Source organism: Sarcophilus harrisii, chromosome 1 (assembly GCF_902635505.1).
Source record: "Sarcophilus harrisii chromosome 1, mSarHar1.11, whole genome shotgun sequence".
NCBI lineage: Eukaryota > Metazoa > Chordata > Mammalia > Dasyuromorphia > Dasyuridae > Sarcophilus > Sarcophilus harrisii.
This window is the reverse complement of record NC_045426.1, coordinates 222,591,605-222,616,328: the sequence shown is the minus strand read 5'-3', so window position 1 is coordinate 222,616,328 and position 24,724 is coordinate 222,591,605. Positions and strand designations below refer to the sequence as shown.

The 24,724-nt window shown below is 31.0% G+C and overlaps 1 protein-coding gene across 3 annotated transcripts in view; it reads right to left on the bottom strand.

Moving 5' to 3' along the window:
• Nucleotides 1-24,724, bottom strand: part of LOC100916704 (contactin-associated protein-like 4) — a 604,589-nt gene that overhangs the window by 86,105 nt on the left and 493,760 nt on the right. The window lies entirely within an intron of this gene.

Below are 24,724 nucleotides of genomic sequence, written 5' to 3'. Positions count from 1 at the left end.
GGCCCAGTCCAGAAACAGCACCGATAATAAAACTCCCATGCCACTCAAGTGTGAGATATACTCATAGTGACCTTTATATTTTCAACTTATGGAAGAGAGAGTCAGTCTGAGAGAGTGCAAGAGAGAAAAAGAAACAAAGACAGAGAGGAAGGGGGATAGAAAAGAGAGATTCTGTTCTTTTATTGCTTGGATTACACATATTTATAGATCAACAATCCTATCAATAAAATGACACTAAGAAACAGAAGTTACCTTTAATTTTGTACATTTTCTGGACATTACAGGTGATAACCATAGTGATAATACCAGATGGCATCATTTATAAAATATTTCTGCTTTACTCATTGACTTCATTTATTACATTAAGTACAATTATATAATACTCAGGATGGGCAGAGAGATGTTTGGGGGGAGGATCAATTTGAATATTTATATATTCCAATATTAAACCATCAAAATATGCTGGAATTTCTTATGTCCCTTGACACTGTTTTTCTCTTTTACTTCACACATGGCATTAAGCCACACTATGGTGGGGTATCATATTCCTGAAAAATGAATCAAATAGAATGGCACACTTATATAAAGCAGGGATTTTCAAATTACAGGAGTAAGGATCATTGTGAGTGGGCTGCTAAAATAAACTTGTCAGGAAGATATGAGTTCAAATTCAGTTTCAAGCATGTACTATATATAATTTCATTTGATCATAACAGCTCTGGAAAGTAAATGTTATGATTTTTCCACATTTTAAAGGTAAGGAAATAATGGTTTTAAGATATTAAGAAACATGCCCAGGGATACACAGCTAATAAATTTATGAAGATCTATTTGAATTCATGTCTTCCTTACCTAAAGTTGGCCTCAAATCATTTAGTTGCTCACCTAGCTTCTGCACATAGCCAGAATTAAAAAATCTAGGTCCTCTAACTTTAAATCTAGGAGGTTTTCTACTATGTTATACTTCTCCCTATGAACTTAAGGCCTTTTTGCTGGGCTGCTATTATCACCACTGTATGAATTTTATAAATACTATTGGGATCTCTTCTTTTTCCCATATGTGCCCAATTAACATTTCTTGGACACTCCTGAATTGAGGTCCAGGGGAAAAAAAAAAAAAAACAAAAAAAAAAACAAAAACTGTGACTGATCTTGGTGTTCAGAATTGGTGGAAATAAATTTGGTTTAAAATGCCTCTTGAGTACTCTATAAATAGGTAGATAGCTATAGAAAGATCCTTCAGGCAAAATGTGAATGAAAGTGATCAAAGCAGTACTGAAATCAATGAAAAAAAAAAAAAAAGATTTTTAGATCCCTTAGTCCACTATACTCACCCTAGAAAGCTGATACTGTTTCCACAGCAAATTTATATACTACAGGTTCTTATTGTCATCATATTTGAATCGATTTTATTTTAAAATTTTTGTGAAAATTATTTAAATTATACTTTTATTATTTTTGCCCATTGCCTAGTCTATATTCATCTTCTGTGTTCATTCTATCAAAGGAATGAAGTATAAAGGGAACCTTGTAAAGTACTGAATTAGGATCTGAAGCTGATCAATTATAATGTCATTTTTTTGTCATCTAGTTCCCTGCTTTGCAGCACACTGGAAGAAAAATGATGCACCTGAATAGTTCATATTGGCTGGTGGTCAGTATGATAGATTTACAGTCATGCATGGTTAAAATGTAATAATAGAAAACTTTCTCAAGGAAAGAGAAGGAAAAGGTTGAGTAGACAGCTGTAAGAATACTTTTCTGAAGGTCAGAATAATAAACGGGACACAATCTTTCACTTCCACCTGTATATACACAGAAAAATCCATTTCTATCATATACTCCTATTATATGATTATTTCAAAGCCCCAGGCAAGGGCACATAAAATTACTTTATTCTGTTCTAATATTTCTGTGCTTTTTAGTATCACATAATCTTATAGAAAGAAGGAATTTTAGAGCCCATCTAATGTAATATTCTCATTTTATATATAATGGTACTAAGACCTAGAGAAAACAGGTGCAAAAAATGATATAATTCATCTAGTGTTAATTAATTATGAAATACTAGAGAAAGAGACTATAAATCATTATATCTCTGAATTTATTAAGTCTGCATTTATATAGAATTGATAAGTCAGAGTTTAAAACCTTTCTGGTCCCCTAGAGATTGTTTTAATGGTCTTTAAACAATTGTACTATTGCTTTTAGCCAGTAGCAAAAACAAAAGATTAGTTAAATAGACATGTCATAACAAGATAAACTAACTGAAAGTCACAGTTTGATTATTTTGAGCCATCTGTATAAACATGGTCTAGGTTCTCAGTTTGAATTTCCCTATATACACAGTTCAGAGAATATCTTTTACCTTGTAAGATACACTAAAATGTGGAAGAAAAATTACTTAAAGAAAAAAGTACCCCACCTATGTTGAAATCTTAACCAATTAAAATATGGCTAAGAACAAATAAGTAAAAAGGGTTTCTGAGTAGATAAAATGCATTTCAGGGTAAAAAAAATCTATGCCTTTTCTTGTATCTGTTTTATACAAAAGAATTGATCCTGTACTCACTCAGAGTTGACTTCATTTAAAATAAACTTCTAACACTCTTAGCTAACTAGTGTCTCAGATCAGAATCAGAAGCAGCACGCTATGATGGAGAAATATTGCTATAGCCAGTAACATTGATAATATCCACAAATGAAGAGTGCAACAAAAGAAGAAACAAATAAAAACTTTTAAATGATACATGAGTTCAAAAATCACAGTTTAGAATAAAATATATCAAGGGAAATATGCCTATGCCTATGTAAGAAAAAATCATGAGGACATAATTATGATGTGGTACAACGTAAGAATAATTTATGTTTATAATATTATCATCAGATTATCAAAGAAAATTAACTATTTTCACTAAATTCAATTGGGAAAAACAAGATACTACTTGCATGTTAGAAATATTTCTAGCATGATTTTTATCACTAAATGTATTTTGAATTATAAAAGAGGGAATGCAATAACAGAATTATAAATGATTATCAAATAAAGAAATTTCAGAGTTCATGAGCACTGAAGTATAATTTTCATTGGTGAAAGCAAGATCTTGAAAGAGTAGGCCATAGAAAATAAAACATATCCTTTGATCCTGTTTTGCTCGTTGAATGTAAATAAATTTTAGAATTGCTTGTGTCTAAATAGGTTAGATTTAGTTATTTGAAATATTCTATCCTAAGGATATTTTCATTTTAAGCTGAAAGCAGAAAAATGAGACGTTATTCTACATTTTGATCCCAAAATGAAATGTTCTTAAATAATGCAGTGTAGACATATTTATTCATAGAACCTACATAATTTCCTTAAATAAAAACTATGGCTTAGATAACTCAATTTAAACAGAATATAGAATATTCCAGTCACAAAGCAATATGCATTTAGTAGCATAACATTTATTAAGTTGTAAAAGGATTTTAAAGACTTCTGAAAAGATGTCCAAATGCAAGGACAAGATTATTGGTTTGAAAATTATCACTATTAAAAAAAAAACTACCAGAAAAAAAAAGGAATTTAAGAAAGAAAATTTCACATGTACATAGACTACAGAAATGAGTAGGTAAAAAGAGGCTGCTAATAAAATGAAGAAACACTATGGAACAAAAGGATTTGAAGAAAAACCTTCCATAAAGGAAGCTATCATTCAAGAATTATAATTAGAATAAAAGAAACAAAAAATGAGATAACATTTGGAATCCTTTAAGTACCTAAAAAGACAAAGAAAATAAGGAATATTTAAAAAAAAGAAATTTGATTTTTTTATAATAGACTTATTCTTGAAAAGCTAGTTCATATATTAGAAAGAAGAATGGTAAAGATAGAGGAAATGTAGATTTTAATAAATATAAAAACTAATTTCAAATATAGCAAAATTATAAGAAAATCTGACTTTTCAATTTATCAGTTTGCTTATTTCCCATGACCTACTCTAAGATCTCATTGTTGCCAATGAGTAATACTTGTTCCTCATCATCACTCTATCCTTCAGTTCTTTATTAATATAGCACCTCTTCACTTACTATACTGTCCTCTCTTTCCTATTTTGACCCTTTGATCAACAAGATCAACTCTACTTTATCCTCTTTATTTAATACCTTACTTCCTTATTCTATCATCAGTCTTGCCCTTTCAAACCTTAACCTTGAATTATTCCCACAACCCATTGATTCTTGTTGTTTAATTGGTACTTATAATCATATCCAGGTCTGCTATGATATTACACATTGGCTATCACTTATAATTCTATCATTCTTTTTTGGTAGCTCAACTCCTTTTAAAAGATGTGTCTATAATTAAAGCCTCCATTTCCTTTCTTCTTACTCTTTTTAATAATTCTTTATTCTGACTTTCAAACTCATCATTCAATTGAAATTGCTCTCTACAAAATTAACAGTGATAAATTAACAAATCTATTTTTTTTCAGTCTTAATCCTTTTAAGCTTTCAATAATATCAATCACCCCCCTTCTGTTGAAACTCTCTTCACTTTAGGTTTTCTTGGCATTATTCTTTCCTGGTTTTCCTCCTTTTTGTCTGACTTCTTGTTATCAGGTCCTTTGCTAAATTTTCATGCAAATCACATTCAATAACCTGGTGTATTCCCCAAGTTTCTTTCCTAGGTCTTCTTTTTTGCTCTATACTAACTTGCTCAGTGATTTTATCCATTCCCATAGGTTCAGTGATCATATCTATGCAAATTATTTTCAGGTCTATTTACACAACTTTAACATTAGTCCTAACCTCCAGTCTCACATCTACAACTACATACTGGAAATTTTGAACTTAACACCCTATATTCATGTTAAATTCATCATGTCCAATATAAATTCATTATCTTCCTCCTATCCCCCTCTGAAATCTTTTTTTTTAAACTTTCTGCAGCACAAAAGTGGAAAAAACTATTCCTGAAGAGCAAGTGCTGATACACAGGAATGGATATGAGAAAGGGACAGATATGATGGGGAGAAGGGAAGAACCCCAGCTCCAAGGGAAGACTAGAGCTTCTGACATGCAATTAAATCTTCTAAGACACTCAAAATTATCCAGTTTTAGACAAAAAGCTGATATTAAATTAATAGGAGACTGTTGTTATCTATAGGGGAAAACAGCGGGATTATGTGGACTGCTGAAATTAGAGTATTTTCTAGATTTTTTTTTTTTAAGAAGAAAGAAAGAATTTGGGAGATTCAGAAAACTTATTAAACTTGGCCACATCAAGAAAAACACCATAATAGTAGGAGATAATATCTGGTCGTGGAGTCAGATAAACCTTAGCATATATCAAGTGTGTGATCTTAAGCAATATGAATCAGAGAAGTTTTCACTAGCTTATACTTCTGTATTACAATCCAGCCCACTGCTACCTGCTTAGTTACCTACTCTGGAAACCTAAGGATCATCATCATCTTCTTACTCTTATTTATCCTACAGATCCAGCTGAGTCAGGACTTGGCAATACATTGAACATATGTTTGTGTGTGCATGTGCATGTATGCAAATATGTATACAAACCTATTGGCATACATAGACATAGATATAGACAGATACAGACATAGATTAGATAGATGCATACATGATGGATGGATGGATGGATGGATGGATAGAGAAAGGGAGATAGATTGATAGATAGATTGATCCTCTGACATAGTCCACACCCTAGACCTTGCACTTGGATCTCTATCATTTCAATAGTGTTCTATTTGGTCACTCTTCCTCAAATCCCTCTTCTTTCTAGTCTATTCTACACTTAGCTTTAAAAGTATTCTTTCTAAACCACATCTAACAATACCACTTCTCAGTAAATTACAATGACTTTTATCTGCAGGATCAAATATAAAATTCTTTGCTTTTTAAAAATTCAGTAACCTGGCCACTAATCTTAACTTTTCAGTTTTAGTTCACTTTACTTTTTACATTTATTTTCTGAACATGTGACATTAACTACTTTGCTATTTCTTGAATTGGCTATTCCATCTTCTTACTCCAAGCATTTTTTCCCAGCTGCTCCCCATTCCTATAAATCTCCTTTTTCTAATTCCCACCTCCTATGTCACCTAGCTTCCCTCAAGTCTAAGATAGTGTTTTATTGTATAAAACATTTTTCCTAGTACTCCTTAATTTTAGTGTCTTCCTTATCTTATGACTTCTGCCCTAATATCACTGCTGACCTCCAATCCCACATGTTCAACTGCCTTTCAGACATCTCAAACTGGATCTAGTAGACATCTTAAACTCCTTACACCCCAGAGAACTCATTATTCACCCCTTTACTTCCTATCTTCCTATCATCACAGAGGCCAATATCACCTTCCTTTGTCCCCCAGGCTCACAACATAGAGGTCATTCTAGATTCTTCACAATCTCCCACCCAACAAATCTAAGCTGATGCTAAGGGCTGTTGATTTCTCTGTTGCAATATGTTTCGAGTATTCCACCTTTCCTTTGACACTGCCACCATTCTGGTGTAAGCACTCATCACCTCATATCTTAAAGATTACAATATTTTGCTGGTAGTTCTGCGTGCCTTAAGTCTTTTCCCACTCCAAACCATCTTCCGTAGTCATCAAAATGATTTCCCTAAAATATGGGTTCCAACTTGTCACTATCTCACTTCATAAAATTCTGATTGTTCCTGTGAACAAATGCAAAATGCTATTTGACACTCAAAGATCTGCCTAACCTAACCACTTTCCAGTGGTTATTACACTGCTCTCCCAGTAGAATACATACTCTTCTACACACCTGCATCCTGGCTGTTTGGGGGAGGGAAAAGTTCCAAATAAAATCCCATCATTTTTTGGAAGCTTTCCATAATTCTATTTAATTCCAGTGTTGTTTCCTCTCTTATTTCCTATTTATACAGAATATAATTTACTTTGTATATATTTGTTGGCATACTCTGTCTGCCATTAAATTGTAAGCTTCTTGAGGGCAAATACTGTTTTTGACTATTTTCATATCCCCAGAGCTTAGCATGGTTGCTGGCACATAGCAGGCGCTTAGTAAATGTTCATCGATTGATAGACTTATTAACCTCATGTAAAAAAACAAAATCTTACAATCTGTCACCTAAATGAAAATACATCTAAAAATCAAAGATACCAAATAGAAAATTTGGATTATATTAAGTTACAAAGTATTTCTACAAACAAAGCTAATGCAGACAAGATTAGAAAGGAACCAATAAACTGGGAAAACATTTTTAAATTCAAAGGTTCTGATAAAAGCTTCATTTCTAAAATATATAGAGCATTAGCTCAAATTTATAAGAATTTAAGCCATTTTCCAATTGATAAATTCAAAGGATATGAAAAGACAATTTTCAGATGAAGAAAATGAAACTATTTTTAATCATACGAAAAGGTGCTCCAAATCATTATTGATCAGAGAAATGCAAATTTAGACAACTCTGAGATACCACTACACACCTCTCAGACTGGCTAAAATGACAGGAAAAGATAATGAAAAATGTTGGAGAGGATGTGGAAAAACTGGGACACTGATATAGTTTATTTATTTATTTGTTTATTTATTTGTTACAGCTTTTTATTTTCAAGATAGATGCAAGGGTAATTTTTCAGCATTGACCCTTGCAAAACCTTCTGTTCCAACTTTTCCCCTCCTTCCTCCCACCCTTTCCCCAGATGGCAGGTTGACCAATACATATTAAATATGTTAAGGTATAAGTCAAATACAATATATGCATACCTATTTATACAGTTATCTTGCTGCACAAGAGGAATCGGACTTTGAAATAATGTAAAATTGACCTGAGAAGGAAATCAAAAATGCAAGCAGACAAAAACAGAGGGATTGGAAATGCTATGTAGTGGTTCACACTCATTTCCCAGAATTCTTTTGCTGGGTGTAGCTGGTTCAGTTCATTACTGCTCTATTGGAACTGATTTGGCTCATCTTATTGTTGAAGTGGGCCAAGTCCATCAGAATTGATAATCATATAGTATTGTTATTGAAGTATATAATGATTTCCTGATCCTGCTCATTTTATTATTATTATTATTTTGTTGAGGCAATTGGGGTTAAGTTACTTGCCTAGAGTCACACAGCTAAGAAGTGTGAAGTGCCTGAGGTCAAATTTGCACTCAGGTCCTCCCGACTTTAGGGCTGGTGCTCTATCTACTGTGCCACCTAGCTGCTCTTGATTATTTCTTACAGAAAAATAAACAGAAATTAAATATTGTATTAGCTTAGTCTACCCATGAGCAATCGATCTTTTCCCAGTTGTTTAGATCTGACTTTATTTGCATGAAAAATATTTTGTAATTGTGTCCATATAGTTCTAAAATAATTATACACAAAATAAAATATTTGGTGCCTACCTGCCAAAACAAATCCAGGAACTATATCAGCACAATTACAAAACACTTTTCAGCTGAGCTAATATGATAAAAATGACAATTCTACAAAAAATAGGAAGTAGCAGAGAAAATACACGGTATAATAGAAAGAAAAATCGGAAGCAAATTACCTATGTTCAAAAATCATTTGTGTCATTTTTAATGTTAACTTGGGCAATTCATCAGATTTCATTGGGTACCTTTGTATTGCCTATTAAAAAGATGCGATGAAGTACTCTTGGAAGTCTTCACTTATATGCTTTTTTACTTTTCAACCAGTACCAAATTGTTTGAATGATTCATTCATTATAATAATTTCAGATATAACAATTTAATTTCTCAATCTTGATTTCCGATTATTTTTCAAAATTACCTTGAGGATCTGGATTTTCTGTTACACCAAATCAATTCTGTTATCATTTTATTTTTTTTTTTGCCTTCATAAATTAACACATTGGCAATTTGACTGGAATATTACTGTTTGCAAAAGAACATGGTTAATATTGCCATTTTATTACTTTGATATAGTGAAACCACAAGCAAAATAATTCTGATAACTATTCATATACTCTATTATCTATAAAGGCCACTTTATGATTCTATTTATGTGATTTGAGTGTGTTTTGGTAGATTAGTTTCCAGACATTTTGTGCTTTCTTTTAGTTATTTTGAAGGTGAATAGCAGATTGTGTTTCACTGACTTGCCTAGAAAGAGACAACTTGATAAGCTAAATGAACAGTATAAAAAATTTAAACAGTATGTTAAGGATAATTCTATATTTAAAATTCTATAAATGTTTCAACGTTAAGAATAAAAGAGATGATTTCCCAATATGGAAAGAAGTGAGAGACAGAATGTTAAGGTATTGTAAAGCTCTAAGTTTTCATAGAAACCATATGTTTGACTCTATTTGCTCTAACATAGGACTATATAAATGTACATCCTTTTTTCTTCTGAGACCCAAATTCCCGTGTAAATTATGTAGTTATTATTTCTAATTTTTTTTATTATATATGTTGAGATACCACTTTTCCCCCCTTTTTGCCTTATCATGAGTATCTGAGTATCTGAGGACTCAAGAATTAAAGTGGTAAATCTGGGTAATAGATCGCCCTGCAAAAAAAAAAAAAAAAAAAAAGATTTACTTTTGTCATATATTGATACTGGTTTAAGAATTTGAATGTGCCAATATAAAGATAGGATGCATTGAGTTAACCAGATTGGAGTGAGTTAATTACAAACGTCAATACTAGCAGAAGCCCATGAAAGTTAATAGAAGATATGAGGCTATTTTTATAGACTAATTCACAGATATTTCATGAATTTATATTTTTATTATCATTTTTGTTATGATTATTTAAAATGGTAATATTTTGGTGGAATAATTTTATGTTCTGCTACTTTGTTGAAGCTATGAAGCATGTCAATTATTTTCTTTGGGGTTTTAAAAGCAAGACATACTATCATTTCAAAAGAGAGAATTTTTTTTCTCCTCTTATGAATGTTTATGCCTTAATTTTTTTTTTCCTATTGCTATCACCAACATTTCTAAAACTCAATAAAATAAATCCCCATTCTTGTTTTACCCATATATGTCTTAGAAAATATTTTAGTATTTTTCCTTTGGAAAGAAATGCAAGCTTTTACTTGTATACTTGTAAATGTTTCTACATATGTATAGATGGTTATCATATAAGAAAGGTCCAACTTTGTTTATGCTATTTAATGTGTTTAACATAAATAAGCACTACATTTGGTTATAGTCTCACTATCCGCCACAACATTTATCAATATTAGTCACTCATCTTTTTCTTTTAAGGATATTAATTAACTTAATTGTTTTCTTAGTGCTGAATCATTCTTGCATCATCAGTATAGATTCAATTATGTCTTAGATTGTAATTTTTCTGGATATCCTGTTGGAATTTTATTTATTTATTTATTTTTGATTATCAATATCCATTAATGACATTGGTCTACTGAACTTTTTGAGACTTTATGAGAAGAAACATTTTATTTAGATATTCAAATCATATTCACAATGTAAATCTGACAGATTTTTATTCTCACATTGTGAGACTATCTTGTATAGTATAAGCATCAATAGCTTTTTAAACAATTGGCAATATTAACCAGTAAATCAATCAAGACTAGTTCCCCCTATGCCACTCTTAATATTACCTTGGTGATTTGTTCAATACCATTTTTTGTTATTCGATTCTTCAAAATCTTCACATGTTTATTTGAGTAATTATTTAATATTTGAGGGTTATAATCATTTCCTTTAAATTTTCAGTTTTTATAATAGTTAACTGTGAATTTAGGTAATCCTAGAAAATTCTATTATTTTACCTTTAAAAATAATTCTGGTTGGTTTCTATGTTTCAAATCTCTCTCTACTTCAAACCATCCTTCACTCACTTGTCAAACTGCTATTCCTAAAGTACAGGTCTGACCATATATTCAATGAACTTTAATGTCTCTCTATTACCTCTAAGATCATATAATAAATCTTTGTTTGATTTCTAAAGTACTCATCATAACTTATCCTTTCCCACCTTTCTAATACTCTTATACCTCTTTAACCTCCAAATACTATACACTGGTCTTGTTGTTTCTCTTACAAAATCCTTCATTTTGTAATGAAGATGGCCAAGCCAAGATGGCAGAGAGTAGACAAGTCTTTGTAGGAGCTCTTCCTGGCTTCTTCAGATCAACAACTGATCAAGCCTCTGAGCATGTTCTAGAATATGAATATTTGGAATATAACATCTTCAGATGAAACCTAAAAGGGTGATATGAGTTGGTTTCCATAACATAAAGATCTCTTCAAAGAAAAAAAAATTCTTAAATGAGAATTAGAAGAAAAATGGGAAAAGGAAATCAGAACTTTGAAGGAGAGGTTGGAAAAGGAAACACAGAAATTGTCTGAAGAAATTTAGCATCACTATTGATCAGAGAAATGCAAGTTAAGAAAACTTGGAGGTACCACTACACACCTCTCAGATTGAGATGACAGGAAAAGATAATGATGAATGTTGAAGGGGACGTGGGAAACTTGGAAACTAAAATATTATTGGTGGAGTTGTGAAGTGATTCAATTGTACTGCAGAGCACTTTGCAACCGTGCCCTAAGAGCTGTAAAACTACATGCCCTTTCATCCAGCAGTGTTTCTATTGAGCTTGTATCCTAAAGAGATCTTAAAGGAGGAAAAGGGACATTTTTGTCCACATGTGCAAAATGTTTGTGACAACCCTTTGTAGTAACTGGCAAGAAACTGGAAACTGAGTGGATGCCCATTGTTTGGAGAATGGCTGAATAAGTTAGGGTATATGAATAGAATATTATTGTTTTATTAGAAAGAATCAACAAGATTATTTCACAGAGGCCTGGGAAGACTTACATGAACTGATGCTAAGTGAAGTAAGCGGAATCAGCATTTGCAATAGCAAGATTATACAATGATCAATTCTGATGGACATAGCTCTTTTCAACAAGGAGATAATTCAGGCCAGTTCCAATGGTCTTGTGATGAAGATAGTTATTGTACCCAGAGAGAGCACTGTGTACTTTCATTTTTTTGTGGCTGTTTGCATACATTTACTTTTCTTTCTCATTTTTCTCCTTTTTAATCTGATTTTTTTGTGCAGCATAATTGTAGAAATAAGTACAGAAGATTTGTACATATTTAACATATAATGGATTACTTGTCTAGGAGAGGGAGTGGGAAGAAGGAAGGGAAAAAATGTGGAACAAAAGGTTTTAAAGGGATTAATGTTGAAAACTATATATGTGTGTGTGTTGAAAGTAAAAAAAATATATAAAAATATATTTCATTTCTTATCTGCATTTTTTCTTGATGTCTCTATGACTGAGATTATTTTCTTCTTATCTGTGATCCCTGGTTTCCTTTAAATGTGCTAAAAAGCTCACCTACTACAAGAAATTTATCCCCAAATCTCTTAATACCAGTGTCTTCATTGAAATTTTCTCTAATTTATCCTCTTTCTATATCCTTTATATAGGGTAGTTGTCTCATTAATATTTTGCAAATATGTATTGTCTTTATGGATTATTCTTTGGCCCACTCATTTGGAATGTCATTTTAAGTTCTCTTTTTAGGATTATTTTCCTAATTTTTTAAAAATAATATTATTTTATTAAATTATGTAGTCTTCAAAAAAAGCCTTAGCTTTTCTTTTTCCATTTTTGTCCTGACCCCAGGACATGATTTATTTTTTAAAGGTAATCTTTTTTAGAGTAATATGTATAATTATTAATATGCCATTTTTAGAAGTTATAATAGGATTTTCCATTCTAATTTTTCTAATATTTTGTTCAGTGTTGTAGTGTCCAAATGTTTTTTTCTTTCCATGAGTTTTATCTAGCTCTAAAAGTCACTTTACTCTTACACTTTTTTATTTTCTATTTATTTTTGCAATTCAGTCAGCTTTCCCTTTATGAAATCTCCCTCTTCCATCCCACAATTTTTATAATCATAGTTTATATCACCACAAAAGGTTTAAAATACCTTTGTAGAAGAAATTCTACATTTTTTTAAAAATTACTTTGTCCCACTAAATCAATTTTAAGATATAATGAAAAAACAATAAGTACAATTGAATATTGTCTAAAATTTGTTTATCAGTATATTCTATCCCATCTTATGCCTTTATGTCACTGTAATGGAAAGTAGATATATAGGCATTTGGCTTCTTCTTCTTTTTGTTGTTGTTGTTGTTGAGGCAATTTCCATTAAGTGACTTGCCCAGGGTCACATATCTCAAAAGTGTTAAGTGTCTGAGGCTGGATTTAAACCCAGATATTCCTAACTTCAGGGCCTGTGATCTATGTAGTACCATCCAGCTATCCCCTTTTTGTGTTTTTCTTAGCTTTATGTATAGCTATAACTAAAGAATTAATTATCAACCAACTATCCAGTGTACTTAAGATTTTTATGATGTTTAATTAATATGGTCCTCAAAAAGCAGATTTGTTCTTTTGTCAATGCCATCCTTAAAACCTTTCCAATATGGCAAATTTTATAATATCCTGGCATAGTTTTTTTTTTTTTCTTGAGGCAATTGCATTTAAGTGACTTGCCTAGAGTCACATAGATATAAAATGTTAAGTTTCTGAGGTCAGATTTGAACTCAGGTCCTCCTGACTTCAGGGCTGTTGCTTTATCCACTATGTCTCACACAAATGAAATTATCAGAAATAGCAAATAATAGAAAACCTTAGCATTAGATAGCTCTTGGAATCCAGATTCATCATTAGTGAACTTGTGGGGGAAAATAATCATCATGATAACAATTTGGAATCATTTAAAAAAGGCATTAAATTTCTTATACATTTGATCTGGGCATCTCACTGTTTGAAACATATTGCAAAGAAGAAGCTGACAGTTAATTTTTTAAAGAACCCAAAAAGGTCTATCTATACAGAATAATGAGCAACTATATGACATAATAGTGTTCTCTGGAGTTGGGAGGACCCAAGTTCAAATCCAACCTCAGACACTTCCTAGACATATGATATTGGGCAAGTCTCTTAATCTGTTTGCCTCATTCCTCATCTGTGAAATGAACTGTTGAAAGAAATGGCAAACCCTGACAGTATATTTGCCAAGAACACCCCAAATGAGATCACAGACATGACTGAAATGATTCACAAATAACAAGATGGAGAACTGCAAAACTATTCAAAGCAACATTTGTGGTAACAAAAAGCTGGAAAGAAAACATGTGCCAATGACTGCGAGATTAATTAAAATACAGCATGAGAATATAACAAAATATTACTGACAAGCATGGAATGAGAAAAAAATCAGAGAAGAAACAAATGAATTGGTTTGTGTAAAGTTCAGAAGAGAAGAAAGAAGAAAAGTAAAAGATGAATATGTAAAATGGGCTGTTAAAATGTAAACACCCAAATTAAATGAACAATTTATTAACAAATTTATTACAAGTTAAAGTAGTGTTCTTTCCTTTCTGTTAACAATCAGTAAATTATATGTTAGGCATCAAACATTCACTCTATTGAGAAATTTATTTTTTGATTAATTATTGTCATAGAGGGTAGGAGAGTTGATTTTAATGTTCGTAGGCAACTGTTTACTGTGTAGATGAAGTTGAATTTATTTTTAAATGATATAAACCTTTAAAATATATTTACAATAAAATAAACCTCTAATCCAGGTAGCATTTTTGATATTCAATAATAAAAACTGATTAAAACAAACATTTTTTCAAAACTCAGTTATTTTATAAAGATGATAGTAAATTGTCATCTCACACTAAGATCTGATATTAATTTTCTTTAAATGTAGTTACAGTCTTTCCACTATTTTTAAGGCTAAATTCTGTGATGTTGAAGTTTGACATGTCTCAGATTCAGCTGAAACATTAAGACCCGTTATTGCTTCTCTCTGTGATATTCCAACTTATTTTAAATCTGAAACTAGCCAAGTAGCTTTCTTTCTGTTGGTAAGAAATGTTAAAAAAAAAAAAAAAAAAACAGGTAGCTGGTTATAAAGGAAAACAGATTTATTTTACACATCAGTTAAAACAACACAAAATTTTAAAAGGAGGCACATCTGCTCTACTTAATCTATTATCCCCAAAAGGAAGAAAGGAAGAAAAAAGATACCATCAAAGAAATAAATGTTGTAAGTATAAATGGTGCAGCTATCACTTATGATATAGAAAAAGACTTGAAAAAAAGTAAGGGCAAAATCAACTTCTTCATGGTCATGGTCACATTAAAAGACATGTTTTTTTTTGGGTTTTTTTTTTTTTTGTCAATAATAAAAATAAAATAATCTAAAAAAACTATCCTGGAAGAAATTTAACAAGCTGACAACATTGATTCTGGTGGGAAGGGGGGAATATGACTCATAAAGAAACTGGAAAGTAAACATTCATAGAAGATTTAACCTGTCACATTTTGTCATTAGATAAAGAACTGATCAAGGAGACTCACTCACCATGTTGAATAGAGGCTGACTGATGAAAATATCAGCATCTGCTCTGGGATACACATGGATAAACCAGCTACTACATTGTGCCTCTGAGGATCATAGTCAGATTTTTAAAAGCTGAATTAATTTTACTCATGGAGATATATGTGTGCATATTTATGTGTATATATTTATGTATAATATAAATATATATTTAAATACACATATATGTATACGTAAATACATATGGGGGTGAATGTATTTATATATACACAGATAGAGACAGAGAAGAGACAAAAAGCTTGCAAAGAGAGAAAAACAGAGATAGATAACAGAGAGAGAGAGAGAGAAGGTAGTAAATCATAGTAGCTATAAAACATGCCTTTGAGTCATAGTATGAAATAATGAAAAGATAATTGTCTCCAGAATCAGGAGATATGGGTTCAAATCATACCTTTGTTTCATATTCTACAATCACAAAAAGTCATTTAATTATTCTGTGTTTTCAGTCATATCTTCATGACTGCAGATTATATGTTGATATTGATAGGCAAGAGTGGAATAAGTTTTACATCAGGATTTTCACTCAATGAAAAATTTGAAAGCTTAATTATAATGTACAAGTAACATATCTTTTACATATAATATTTCCCTTACACCTTGCCTAGCATAGAACAAAATATTTTACTCTTTTTATTTGCTAAACTGAAATAATGCTCAAGAAGGTGCACTTTGCATTCCCAATCATATTAAATCAAATAATAGTGGAGAGAGTAGTCTCCTTTGGATCATTCCTGAATCTTTAAGAATGCTCCAGTGTTTTTCTTTTAAAAATAACACATATTTTTGATAATATTAATATTTTATAGCATTATTTATAGAATATGAACTGGAAATAATTCTAAAGTTTATCTGAATTCAAAGTAATTATTTTAAGATGAAAAAATTGAGACCTATATGAGATGTATTAATTGCCCAGTGCCATATGAGTAATAACCATTAAAGATGTTACTGTAACTCAGAACCTTCCATTCAGAGAAATGACAATTTAAGGACAAAAGACCTCCCAAAACAATGTTCATTTGCTGTAACTTTGTTAAATTAATTGTTGTGTGTGAGTTCATGAAAATATCAGTTATAAAATGTGTTGACTTTGGAAACAAAAATAAACAACAAAGCAAAACAAAACAAAACAAAAAAAAGCCAAGTCCCTTCTCCATCCTCCCTCAACCTCACAAAAAAAAAGAACAAAGAAATAAAAGGGGGCAATTAAATAGCATATTTATGTGATATGTACACTTTAAAACTAAGAGCTTACTTTTTGTTGAAAAAATATCTGAAAGAAAAGCTTACTAATAGTAATTTTCAGTTGTGCATAATTTTATTTCACAGATGTCTTGTAAAGTCTTTATAATTTTGTTCTATGATCTTAGTCATATCAGAAGTTTCATTCAACATTAAATTACTTTTTGATACTTTTAACAAATCCAATATTATGTCAGTTTTATTATCTTTGGTATTCGCAAAGTGATGCCTGATTATGAAAGGAAAAAAAAAAAACAATTTTAGTACTTTCATTTGTAATGCGATCTAAGTATGTCTGTCAATGCTCTTCCTTCTTTGGATGGGGAAATATTCTAATTTATAAAGGTAAGAGCTCTAAATATAATTTATTCAGGATTACATCAGATAATAACTTTAAATGCACAGAGTTGTTATAAATTTAAATTGCTATATTCTAGAACTTTCATAAATGACATGCATTTGTCCATCTTTTAACAATCCTTATTCTATTTTGAAAGTTTTTTTCCTTAAGATTCTAATTGTAATAAATTTTATATTCTCACTTTAAAAAATCATTTTAGAAGCCAAGATGGCAGAGAGTAGAGAGGTCTCTAAGCTCCTACTGGCGTCCCTCAGATCAACCCCAGACCAAACCTCTGAACTTGTTTTGGAGTGACAGAACCTACAAAGTTTTAATGTGTAACAAATTTTCAGCAGAAGATATATTGGAAGAATTTCAGAAAAGATCTGTTTTAATCAGTCAGAGGAAAGAGGGTGGGGCCACTGGCCAACTGCAATGCAGGGACCCAGAGCTTGGGCAAGGAACCCTACTGTATGCTTTTAGTTGAAATACAGCAGAGTTAGTTACTCTAGCCTGGTTACAAGCCAGTGGATCATCACATAAGTTGTAAGACATCCAATGCAAATAAAAAAGGCAAATAGTGATCCTCTGAACCCCAGAATAATGCCAGGCATGCCCATGCTCACCTAGCACAAGAAGGAAGTCAGCAGCACTGGCCCTGGGCAACTGTTGTCACCTATAGAGGAAGCTTGGGACAATCTCCCGTTTACCCTAAGAGCAGACCTAAACCTTTAAGCAAAAAAAGCAAAAAGAACTTTTACCGTAGATAGCTTTAAAGGAGAAAGAGAAGAACAGATTTCTCTCAAACCCTGAGGATCCTAAAGGCAAATCATCTTCAGCTGTGCAGCATGATATTTTGAAAATATGTATGAAAGAATTGCACACGTTTAACATATATTGGATTACTTGCTATATAGGTGAGGGGGAAGGAGGAAGGGAGGGGAAAAATTGGAACACAACGTTTTTCAAGGCTGAATGGTGAAGATTATCCATGCATATGTTTTGAAAATAAAAAGCTTTAATTAAACAAATCATTTTAAATGCACATTCAATTATGCACACTATATGAGCAATCATTTTGAAAGCTTTTCTCTTCCTAAGAAGTCTTTGTTTTAATTATTGGTTTGGTGGTATACTTCTACAACTGTTTAAAAGTTCTTTTTAGTTCTTATGACTATTGCAACATTTGAATAAAATTTCTGTTACCATCCTGTTTAAAATACCATAATCATTTCTAAAATGAAATTATTATATTACAGATTTCTTGGATAGTGCTTTTGCTCTTTTTAGATGATTCCCATGTTTCATTAAAAGGGAAGGGTCAGTTTATTTTCAAAATCTGTTATTGTCTTGTTTAAAGCTTTCAAAGTGTGTATTAATAGCATAATATAGGTGTCCAATGTTTTTCTCCCATTCAGTTTTGATTTCAGAATATCAATAAATATCCTAAATCATTAAATCATAGTCTTCTTTTGATTCTTTTATGCTTAAAATATTTTGCTTAAAGGAATTCAAGATATTGTATATGTTTCTTTCATCTTTGGTTTAATATGAGTTCTAAATTTTAGCACAATACCTCTAAATGACCAAGCTTAAAGCTGCTATTTTAAGATTTTATACTTTGTAATTTCAAATATACATTTTGATACTGCTGAAATTGAAGAAGTTCTTTAATGCCTTTATTTACTTGCTTGTTTATTGAATGGAGCCATTTATCTTGATGTCATTCATATTCATCAAATGACTAATTAGATACTTTGGTTGCAATTTTTCTTTAATTTGTAAATCACCTTAATTAGGACAGAAGATGATAGATTTAAGAATAGGTAGAAGACCCATAATGTTTCATAACTATCTCCTAAAAATTGGTAGTTTGTACCACTTGTTTTTTACATTATTTTGTTTCCTGTGTTATAAATAAATAACAGTTTTCCTCCATTTTTCAAACAATCAAATATTTTTACTACCCTTGAGTATATTTTATATATGTTAACTTTACAAAAAGTTGCTTGGGCAGTCTATGAAATTATTCCCAAATTGATAATACATTGTTGTTTTATGCCTTTGGATATCTTTTTTTCTTTAGTATCTCTGAGATCCTATTTGTGGATGTGTCTTTTTTTTTAAGTGATCAACCTATAAATTCTTATTTGAATGTACATAAATCAGTAACTGAAGTATTTTTTCGGGGATCAATGATGTTTTCCCTTTTTTCATATATATGTGATGACCTCTCGGTTAAAAAAAAAAGTTGAGATTAGGTTACATCTGTTCAGTAGATCAAGTATCTTTCTAGCAACACTTGTATACCAGCATGGATAAGTTGGGCAAAATATCATGATTCTTATCTTGTCTACAGTTTTCCTGTTTTGCAGAGAGGTTAGAGTTCAGCCACTTTATTGGATATAAGAATTCTGATGTTTATTATATTAATGGTGCCAAAGGCTTTTTGCTTCTTGATTGATTCCATTGAGTTATTGGTTGTTTTTTGTGTTGTTTGTTTGTTTTAAATGATGGACAACATTTGAATATAGAGAACTAGAATTATTAGCTTGGATGCATGAAAGCTAAATGGGTCCATGAACTTGGAAGGGGAAATAAAATACATCTCAAGAGTTTGTGTGATTACCAAAAAGGATCTTTGCCTCCCTCCCTCTCCTCTCCTCTGCTCTCCCTCCTTCCCTCCCTTTTCATTCCTTCTCTCTCTCTCTCTCTCTCTCTCTCTCTTCTCTTTCTCTCCCTCTGTCCCCCGTCCTTCTCTCTTTCCCTCTTCCCTCCCTCATTCTCATTCTCTCTCTCTCTCTCTCTCTCTCTCTCTCTCTCTCTCTCACACACACACACACACACACACACACACACATGCACCCACAGAACTTCTAATTTGGATGAACAGAAATTTTCTACATCCTCTTTTAAGTATTTTGTCTTCACACTCAGGTAAAGGTTTTGAATGAGAATGAATTGTTTTGTGCTTTTCATTCTGACTCCTTGTATCCTTTAAATATTTAGCTATTATGCATTTCTTTTTAGATTTCTTTCCATGTTTTCCTTTTTTTTTTTGCTGCCTTTAGTTAGATAATGTAACATTCAAATTTCCTATTGCATGTATCAAATTGACATTGGTATAATCTTCCACTGATTTTCCAAAAATCTTTAATAGTTTTAATCATTTTTTACTGAGTTGATGTAATCTTGGGAATATTCCTTAATAGCTTCATATTTCCCCCTAAGGTTTTTTTATTGAAATAGTTGCTTTGTTTTCTTCCATATGGAGAATTTGTACTGTTTTTACAATTTGTTTCTAATTTTTTGAAATAATATATGTATGCAAAATTATTGAGCAAAAACGAGCTTTTAGGAATTAAAATATTATACAATAATCAGCAATATGTTGCAATGTGACTTGGAACTGACACTAAAGCTCTTGCCTGCACCTAGTTTGATGTTTCCAGTTTTGCTATGACATAATATTGGTATATAGTAACAGTATTAATGTTACTATATCAACTATATTTTAGAGTTGTCCAACTCTGATATCCTCACCAAAGCATGTTTGGAAAGTTAATTTTGTGAAAAGTTTGTTTAAGAAGTTTTTTTTTTTCTTGTTTATGAGTACTCCATAGACAGATAAAGCAGTTTTCTGACAGAAAACAAAATGTATATGTGAGTTAAATCAATCAAGATTCTCAAATTTCTTTTATTTCAGTCCTTCTAATGTAAATGAATTTGATTATAACAGATATTATTACCTTAGATCAACTCTCCTAGAGAATCTATTTTTAAACTTCTAGTAAACAGTTTGAATCAGAATCAATGTCATAGAGAAAGAGTTTGAATCCTGCTACCAGAGTAGGAAAATGAACTCATTTCAACACATTTATCTTCTGTTGCTTATGGGCATATTGATTAGGGAATCTGCCAATGCAATTCTATATTTCCTTAACTGAGGTACTTATTGTGGCATCCTGCTCCTCTCTTCTCCTGGTTGACAATACCACTTTGCCCATAACAAATGAAAAAGTGTTAACCTCCCCCACACACTTTTATTTTCTAGGTAAAAAATCTAGAGAGAAGAGGGTTCAAAGCTTGATACAGCTATTGTATATGCAGGTCTTAGAATCCTTGGTATTCCTTAAGATTCTTTTAGGGTTCTTCAAGAGGAAAAAAACTATTTTCATAAAAATATTCAGATGTTTTCATTTCTAAGACAATATTGACAGATATATATCTGATTGTAAAAAAGCTCCTAGAGATTTTGGTGATGGTTCGTACTCATTTTAGAGATATAAAGAAGTCCTGAGACCAAAAAGTTTAAAACCACTAGTCTAAAAAATAACATACCTAAATATGAAGTTCATTTTTTTCCTTAGAGACAGTTAAACTTATAGTACTTATTTTAAATAACTCATTTTCTTATAACAAAAACAGTTGAAAAACTAAAAATATATATACTTTTGCATTGTTTCTTATATCTTTAACTAAAACAACAAATTAAGGTCCATGAAATATGAAAAGCAAGAAAAGTTAGAAATTTTGAATAACCAGAATAGAAATAGTAATGTTCATTCATGAAACATCATGGATTTTTATTGATACAAAAGCCCCTCAAGTTTTTAACAAGAGCCTCTTTTTCTTTGCTTTGGACATAGATTTAACAAGATTAATAATCTCATTCAACAGATTAGTTAGGAAGGATGTCAGAGACAGCCAGGAATACTGAAAATAAAAAGTGACAACAGGCAAATGGATAATGATATAGAAGATAATCTGTTAAAACAGACTAAAGAACTTAGAAAATACAATTCTTAGCTACCTAGCATTCCTACTAGTCATTTAGGCCCCATTTTCTTAAACTATGAATTGCAACTATATATTAGGTCTTATAATTGCATGTGAAAATTGTGAAATTATTATTTATTATCAGTGAATCTTTAGTGTGCATACTTATTTTATATATCTATATACCTAGGGACACATAAAAATTTCTCAGGTGAAAAGGAGTTGCAAAGCGAAAAATTTAAGAAGTCTTGATTTAATCCCTGAATGCATCATTGTTTATAGCACAACCTAATAGTGATGTTATCATGAAGAACATGGTGTTTTTCATCAAAAATTTAATAATGATGATGAACATATTATAGAAATTTAACATTTACAAGGTGTATTGCAAATATTTCATTTTATCCTCACAGAAACCCTGGGGTGTGAATGCTACTACCTTCTTCATTTTACAAATGAGAAAATTGAGACATATGGATGACTTGACAATATTTGATTTCACCTTCCTAACTCCAGGTGTGTGGTTATATCTAGTATGTTCATCTAGTTATATCTAGTAATTTTCACAGTTTAATGTTCAACAAATATATCTTTGTTCTTAATCTCTTCATGTACTTTCCTTCATTTGTGGTTATAGAAATGTGGCACAAAGAAGAATTTGTATGTATGATGGATTACTTTGTTTGCTGAACTTTTTCTCTTTTTCCCCCAATTTCCTAGTCCAAGAGAAAGACATCTCATGTTCCCATCAACAATTTCAGACAATTGGCTACCATAATTCAGAATGCTCTCTTGATATTTATTCAATTCAGCTTTAACATCTGGTTAGAAATTTGTCAACATCATCTACAAGTTTCCATTTTATTCTCTCTTTCCTTTTCTCAAGGCATTTAATTATATAACTAATAGCCTCCCCCTCCCCAGTTCAAACATATTGTTCCTATTCAGAGATACTAATAGATATTAATATTCATTTCAACATCTTGACTTCCCATTTCATGAACATATACAACTCTGGTAACCTGCATGTTGATTCTACTTCAATCACTCATGAGGAAGGTAAAACCTAATACCTGAAAGTGAAAGATTTCATTCTACTCATTCTACTCCCCAGGAACAGTTTTACAATGGCACTAAGGGAAGGTGACTGAAATAGCTAACTTCTTGCAATTGAACATCTATATAAGCTACCAGATGCCTACTAAGATTGAAAAGTTTCACATGATTTCTACTTGATAAGAGTGACCTGAAATCGCTTTTAAATCCTGCAATTTCCTGCATGAAGTCATTCTTTACCATTTTTTAAAATTTTAGTACTTCATACCATGTTTTCTATTTCTTTTAAAGTTATCAATAAATGCCTCCAAAATTTATTATTTGCTTTCCTGTTTCCCAAGGATGTTAATTTCTTTTACAGTTTCACATGAACAGTGGTAAAGAAGGAAAAAATGGTGTGGGAATAGACTAGCAAAAAAAGTAATGTAAAAGAATTATTCCTTAAAAGAATGGTATATAAATCAATATGAAAGAAATAAAGGAAAACACAATCTAATATCCATAATGTTAAATGAGAATTAATTAAAAATCAAAAGTTAACAAGTTTAAAAATGAATGAGAAATAATAATTTTAGCAGGAAAGACATATGCATGAATTAATGACATATAGAATAATAAATGTAAAAATCTGACACAAAATTTAGAATAGAAACACAAAGCAAAGCAAATTATAAATTTTGAAGGCATTTCTTATTTGGAACTCTAAATACATCTCCTCTGGGTGAGGAGATAGATAGTATTTTTCATCATCAGTCTTTTAGAAACATGAATAATGATTATTGTATTCATCATAGTCCTTACAGTTTTCAAAGTTGTTGGACTTTATAAAGGGTTTTTTATTGTCTAAAGTGTTCTAGTTTTGCTTATTTCTTTTGCTATCAGTTTATAAAAGTTTGCACAATTGTTCCTTTTTTTAGTTCCCTTATGTCTGTCCATATCTTTGAAATCATTTACTCCTCATTTCTGACAGCATACTGATATTCTACTACATTTACATACTGCACCTTATGCAATCATTCCCCAATTGATAATCATCCCTGTAGTTGATAGATTTTGATATTTGGCTTGGTTCACAAAAAAAAAACAAAAACAAAAACATAACATTTTTTAAAAGTCCTAAATAGTTCTTACATAGAAAACGATTTCCTATTTATTTAAGCTTTGTGAGAGATAAGTCTAAAAGTAATATCTTATTTAAATACATCTTGTATATAATTCCAAATTGCAATGCTTATATCCACTCATGGTTCCACCAGCAATGCATTAATGTACAAATTTTCCAACAGCCCCTCCAACATTGTATTTTTTTTCCTTTTGGTAGAATCTCAGAATAGCTCTAATTTTCATTTCTCTAATTAGTAGTGATTTGGAACATATTTTCTATTGACTATAGATAACCTGAGTCTCTTTCCTTGAGATCTATCTGTTCATATTCTTAGAAAAAGTATCAGTTGGAAATTGGCTATTGATTTTTTCCTAAATATTATTATTCAGTTATTTATATATATATATGGAAACATTTATAAGAAAAATATTGCAAAGATTTTCCCCCAGTTAACTATTTCCTTTATCATTTTACTTTTACTGGATATGTTTGTATGAATTCTTTTTTTTTTTTAAATTTGATAGAATCAAAATTATTCCTGTATTTCCTTCAAAATCATTTGTATCTCTTGTTTGGTCATGGACTTTTCTTCTACTCATAAATTTGATAGGTGATTTTTTACACCATATTTCTGTAATTTGTTTGTGAAGTAATTTTTATTTAGGCCATTTATTCTGGTATAAAGTCAAAGGATAAGAATAAATATTACTTTTCCTCCCTAATTTTAGGAGGAGCTAGTGGGGTGGTGGTGGTGGTAGTGGTGGTGCT